The following is a 5897-nucleotide window of genomic DNA, read 5'->3' as shown; positions in this document are numbered from 1 at the left end:
ACGCTTCAACAATCCCCCACCCTCTCTCTAATCATCTCCCCTCACCTCTCAATTAGGGGTGTCAACGGGTCGGGTATACACGGATCCGACCCGGACCAAACTATATAGGGTCTGGGTATGGTGATAAATAAGAAGACACAATTAAGACCCGGGTCCGGACTTAAAGTTTCGATTAATACATGGATCCGGTTATAGTTTGTGAAATTTTATGCCAGACCCAGGCCTGACCCGAGTTCCGATTAAGACCCGCAATTTTTCAATGTAAAAATGATAAAAAAATATTATTTTACCGGGTATGATCCGGGTAAGTTCTTATCGGGTCTTAGTATGTTTCTCTTATAGTGGACGCGATTAGACCCGATACCATACTTGGGTCCAAGTCTGGTTCCACCTGGGTCCGAACCAACCCCGACCCGTTGACCCCTACTCTCAATGGTAATGGTCCTGCAAACTGATCTGATTTTTATAATAAGATTCGAACTTGGATTCAGAATTTCAGATAGGATGTGAAATTGGCAAAATTTGTTTTTTTTTTTGGATCAGATTTGAATTATTGTTTTAGTACAAAACCTACTTTTGATCGGATCAAAATTCAATCCCATTTAATTTTTCACATGTAAAGAGCTTACTTGTATATATATTTTTTTACAAGATTCAGTATTGCCACATATACTTTAGATCTGGATTCAACCCTATCATATCAGGCCTGAATCAGATTCGAATCTACGTTGTCCATTTCATGATTGAATTCAAATGTGACAAGATCTGGCCCATTCGATTGCAGTCCTAGGTCCTGGTTACCTAAATAATCAGGACCGTGTTGCTTAGCATTTTGGCTTTGGTGGGAAGACCGTTTGCACCTTTCTACTTTCATTTTAAGGACTGAATTCTTAGTTCATGGTTTTACTTTCACCCAAGAACTACTTGTGGGGGTCAAGTGAGATAGTTGGATGGTTAAGTCTCATTGTGATAATGGAGAGGGTGTTGAGTTAGAATTCATGGGGCTTTCAGCTATAGATTGCAAATGGGTTGGATTCAAGATGTCCACCGGATCCGGCGCCCCCATGTATTTAGTTGTTTCGGATCCGACCCATTTGCATCCTTACTTCCAGCTTGCCCCATTGAAAACTTGTCATTAGGAATGTATAATCATAAGTTCTTTTTCATGCCCATAGCTACATGGTGACCATAATGTGATTTGAGATTTTTTCAGTCTTTTTTTTATATAATCCAAGGGAAGGAAACCCCATCACCGAACACACATTGGCTGACCTCTGGTGGCTAAAACCTTGAGGTCCCCTGCCCACCCGAGTACACCCAGCTTCAACCTTAGGGATGACACCCAGAGGTTTCGAACTTGTGACATCCCATCAACTATGTTACATGACAAATCACCCCTACTAGACGAGCGAAGCCCTTGTGGGCATGCTCTTTCTAAAGACTTGACAATGTGCAAGTTTACAAATTTCTACAGCCTCTTCTACAACAAATTTTCAACTCTTTGAAAATTGTGGCATTCCAGATTTTCCCAATATTCTTCCCTTTTTTTTATGTGCCATACTGGCTACCACCAAGCAGGAATCATGAGAGACTTTTTTGGGCATTCTCCTACAAGTGGGTGTCAACAGGTCAGATTTGGTTAGGACCCAGTTAGAACCAGACTTGGACCTGATTTTTGGGTATGGTATTGGGTTTGGATTCGTGTCTAATCAGGTTCATTATAATAGAACTCATACCCAGACCCAATAAGAACTACATGAACCAGACCAGGATAGGGGTGTCAACGGGTTGGATTTGGTTCGGACTCAGGTGGAACCATACCTGGTCCCGATTTTTGGGTATGGTATCGGGTCCATGTATTAATCGGACCTTCGAGTCTGGGCCGGGGTCTTAATCAGGTCTTCTTATTTATCACCATACCCGGACCTTATAGGGTTTGGTCCGAGTAAGGTCCGGGTAAACCAGCTGACCCATTGACACCCCTACCTACAAGTTTTTTTTTTTTTTGAAAATTTTTAAATAACCACCAAATTTTTGTGTCTAATTCATGTGCTTACCAAAAGTTTAGAAGTTCAAAGTTTTTTGGCTGGGTTAAGCAAGAAGAACCCTAGTCAGTTACCTCTAACAATTCCCGCTAGTTGTCCACTGGAATGATTCCCAAATTAAAGAGTTTAGTTCCAACTTTCGAAGGATGTGTTAAGTTTCAGATCTGAATCCAACTTGAATCATACAATAAAATTTAGGATCCAGTTCAAAAGTTGGACCCATATTACTAGATCCAGGAAAACAGATAAAGACAGTGATTCTTAAGGGAAACTATAAATGGGTCAGGTTTGAACCCATTATGAACCAGAACCGTCCACATATCCCTATCTGATTTTAATCCAGATCTTAATAGACCCTGACTTTATCTATTCCAGATTTGAACTAGATTCATCAGATATATACTATCTGGATCAGTTAATGTGAGTTGAATCCAGTTTGGACCTGGGTTGAAACACTGACCCATTTCATCCTAAGTAAATATGGTAACAATTGTAATTATGGCGAATGCATCAAATCAAGAAAGGATTCTTTATTAAAGACAAAAAAGTATTTTTAAGTTAGTGTGAAGATATGGGCAAGGAATTGCAACTCTTATTTTGACCCAGAAAACTGGGTTAGGCAGACCTCTTCCAGTTATACAACCATACCATTTTGGGGTTCGAACTTGCAATGTCCTAACACAAGGTGACGTGCAGTAACTGCTCGTGCGAGACAAGCGGAGCCTCCGTTGGTAACTAATTGAATATTTCAACCTGACTTAATGTTGACTCAGGGTTAAGCTTCCTGTGGTTGACAATTGGGTGCAATTCCCTAACGGTGAGAACACTTTTTTTTTAAAGGCAAGCTAGGGTTAGACCCACCCACCAGTTATTATTGAACGTATCACTGGGGTTTTGAACCTGCAACGTCCCACCACAGGGAGACATTTTTAGAATACTTTGGTGGGTATTTGAATATGACTGCATTTGTAAGCATGGAAGCATGACTGCTGGATGTAAAGGTGCGCATATTTTTATTTTTTACTTTTTTTTATTTCTTTAGTCCTCAGAGCTCATCTCAAATATAGGAATTAGTTAGCAAATTAACAGTGAAGCCAAGATGTCGCAAGTTCCCAAATCCATGGGTGTCCTTTGTTGTTAGGTTGAAAGTGGGTGCACTCTTTAGTGAGTGAGGAGGATGCGGGGTTTTACAGTGAGAGCGGCAATTTTTTCTCGATTATCTAAAAAAGAGTTAACCTTAGTTTTTGAAAGGACATGTTGTTGGGTTCCTGCGCAAGAGAAGAACGATGGCATACTTGGAGCGCAAGAGAAGAACGATGGCATACTTGGAGCGGCCATGTCGATCTGCAAACAGCCGGAAAGTGAACTTGAATCTGGTGACTAAGATATTCGACTCTTCAGCCGACCACAACCCTTCAATGAGCGCAGACACCTTCAACGATGGTTAGCAGGATCCAATCCTAGCAATGAAAATAATGTATGATTTCTCTTTATTTTTCTAGACTGGGGTCTCTTATCAACACCCCCTTTTATAGCTTTAATTTTTATTAGGTAACAATTACGTAATTGTTTCCTTTCAAAATCGTGGGGCTTATCCGATAGGGGCAACTTTATGGGAGTCCTTAATGTGAGTAACGCTCACATTACGTGGGTGACTCTAACATTCTCTCACTTGTCCCAGCGATAAACCCTCGACTGAATACCTTATGAGAATTGTTTGATGAATAGATTGGCCTTTAAAATCTATTCTACAGATCTTTAGTTAAATCTCTAATTCTCATGAGATTAACAATAAACAATCATCATGAGAATCATAAAACACTGTATGTGGTCACTTTATTTATATACATATGTCAAAAAGAGTTTAACAAACCCATCATCAATACATGTTCGAAATATAATCTCGGTGCTAACCCTTTAGTAAGAGGATCAACAATCATCTTTTTGGTATCAATATTAACAATATGCACTAGTTGATTCTCTGTCATTTCTTTAACAATAAAGTACTTTAATTCCATATGCTTACATGACGTAGTACTTTTATTGTTATTCAAAAAGGACACCGCAACTTCATTATCACAGTAGACCTTCAGTGGTTTCTCAATTAAATCAATCACCTTTAACTGTGATATGAAGTTCTTCAACCATATGACCTGCGGAATAGTCTTGTACAATGCTACAAACTCTGCCTTCATGGTGTGAGCAGTAGTGATCGTTTGCTTCCCACTCCTTCAAGAGATCGCGCCCCCAGCAAGTAAGAAGACATACCCAGTAGTAGACTTTCTACTATCAAGGCATCCTCCTAAGTCTGCATCTGAGTAGCCAATGATCTCGAGGTGATTAACCTTATGATACATCATCATATAGTCTTTTGTCCCTTGCAAATAGCAAAAGACTTTCTTAGCAACCTTCTAATGGGATATGTCGGGGTTAGACTGAAGTCTACCAAGCACCTCTACTGCGAAAGAGATATCTTGACGAGAAAAAGTTTACGCGTATTGCAAGCTGCCAACAACTGATACATATAGATAAGCACTCATATGTGATTTGTCAATATCGTTCTGTGCACAATCCTTTAGGCTCAATTTGTCACCTTTTGATATGGGTGTTGTACTAGAAGAACAATTTTCTATCCCATATCGCTTTAATACCTTATTTATGTAGAATCTTTGGGAGAGGCCTAAAAAGTCTTTTGCTCTGTCTCGGCGGATCTCTATGCCAAGTACATATGCAGCATCACTCATATCTTTCATATCAAAATGTGATGCAAGAAACTATTTTCTCTCTGTAAGTAACTTTGTATCGTTGGTTGCAAGCAAAATATCATCTACATACAACATCAATATAATGAACTTACTCTCACTTTCCTTAAGGTATATACATTAATCAATAATATCTTTTGTAAACCCAAAAGTCACGATGACTTAGAAAATTTTAATATACCACTGTCGGGAGGCTTGTTTAAGTTCATATATTGATTTGTTAAGCTTGCAAACCAAACTATCATCTTTAGAGAAACCAAGAGGTTGTTTCATGTATACCTCTTCATTCAGATCTCTGTTGAGGAATGTTATTTTCACATCCATCTGATATAGCTCTAAGTCATAATGAGCTATGAGGGTCAAAATTATGCTCATTGACTCCCTAGTTGAGACATGAGAGAATGTCTTATTATAGTCAATCCCCTCCATCTAGATGAATCCTTTATCAACCAATCTTGCCTTATATCTCTCTATGTCACCTTTGGAGTCCCTTTTGGTTTTAAAGACCCATTTACACCCTATGAGTTTTACTCCTTTAGGTAACTCAACAAGATCCTACAGTTGATTCTTAGCCATACAGTTTAACTCTTCTTTCATGACTTTTATCTAGTGTAAAGATTGTTTCCTTTCAACAGCTTTCATAAAAGTTAATGGGTCATCATCTATATTTATGAAATCATCAGGCTCCTGAAGGTACACCACATAGTCAAGATATATGGCAAATTTCTTAATTCTTGTGGATCTCCAAACAGGTCGTTCTACAGGCTCATATTGAACTCATTCATTCTGTTTGTGCTTTTCTGCATTATCCATAATAGGTTCATTTTGGATTTGTGCATCAACAATCGGGTGATCAACCACATCATCGTTAGAGATAACAATATGGTATCTTTCGATGTTTTTCTTAACAGGAAGTGAGACTAGATCCTGTATTTCCTTAAAACCAAGGTTTAAAGTGCACTTAATCCTATTGAATCATCTTCAAGAAATTTTGCCTTATCCATTTCAACAATCTGTGGTTTATGAGATGGGTAGTAAAACATGTATCCTTTTGAACTCTCTAGATAACCAATGAAATATCCATTGGTTG

The sequence above is a fragment of the Nuphar pumila genome, chromosome 7, assembly GCF_984573655.1.
Source record: "Nuphar pumila chromosome 7, dmNupPumi1.hap1.1, whole genome shotgun sequence".
Lineage (NCBI taxonomy): Eukaryota > Viridiplantae > Streptophyta > Magnoliopsida > Nymphaeales > Nymphaeaceae > Nuphar > Nuphar pumila.
Note: the sequence above shows the minus strand (reverse complement) of the source record.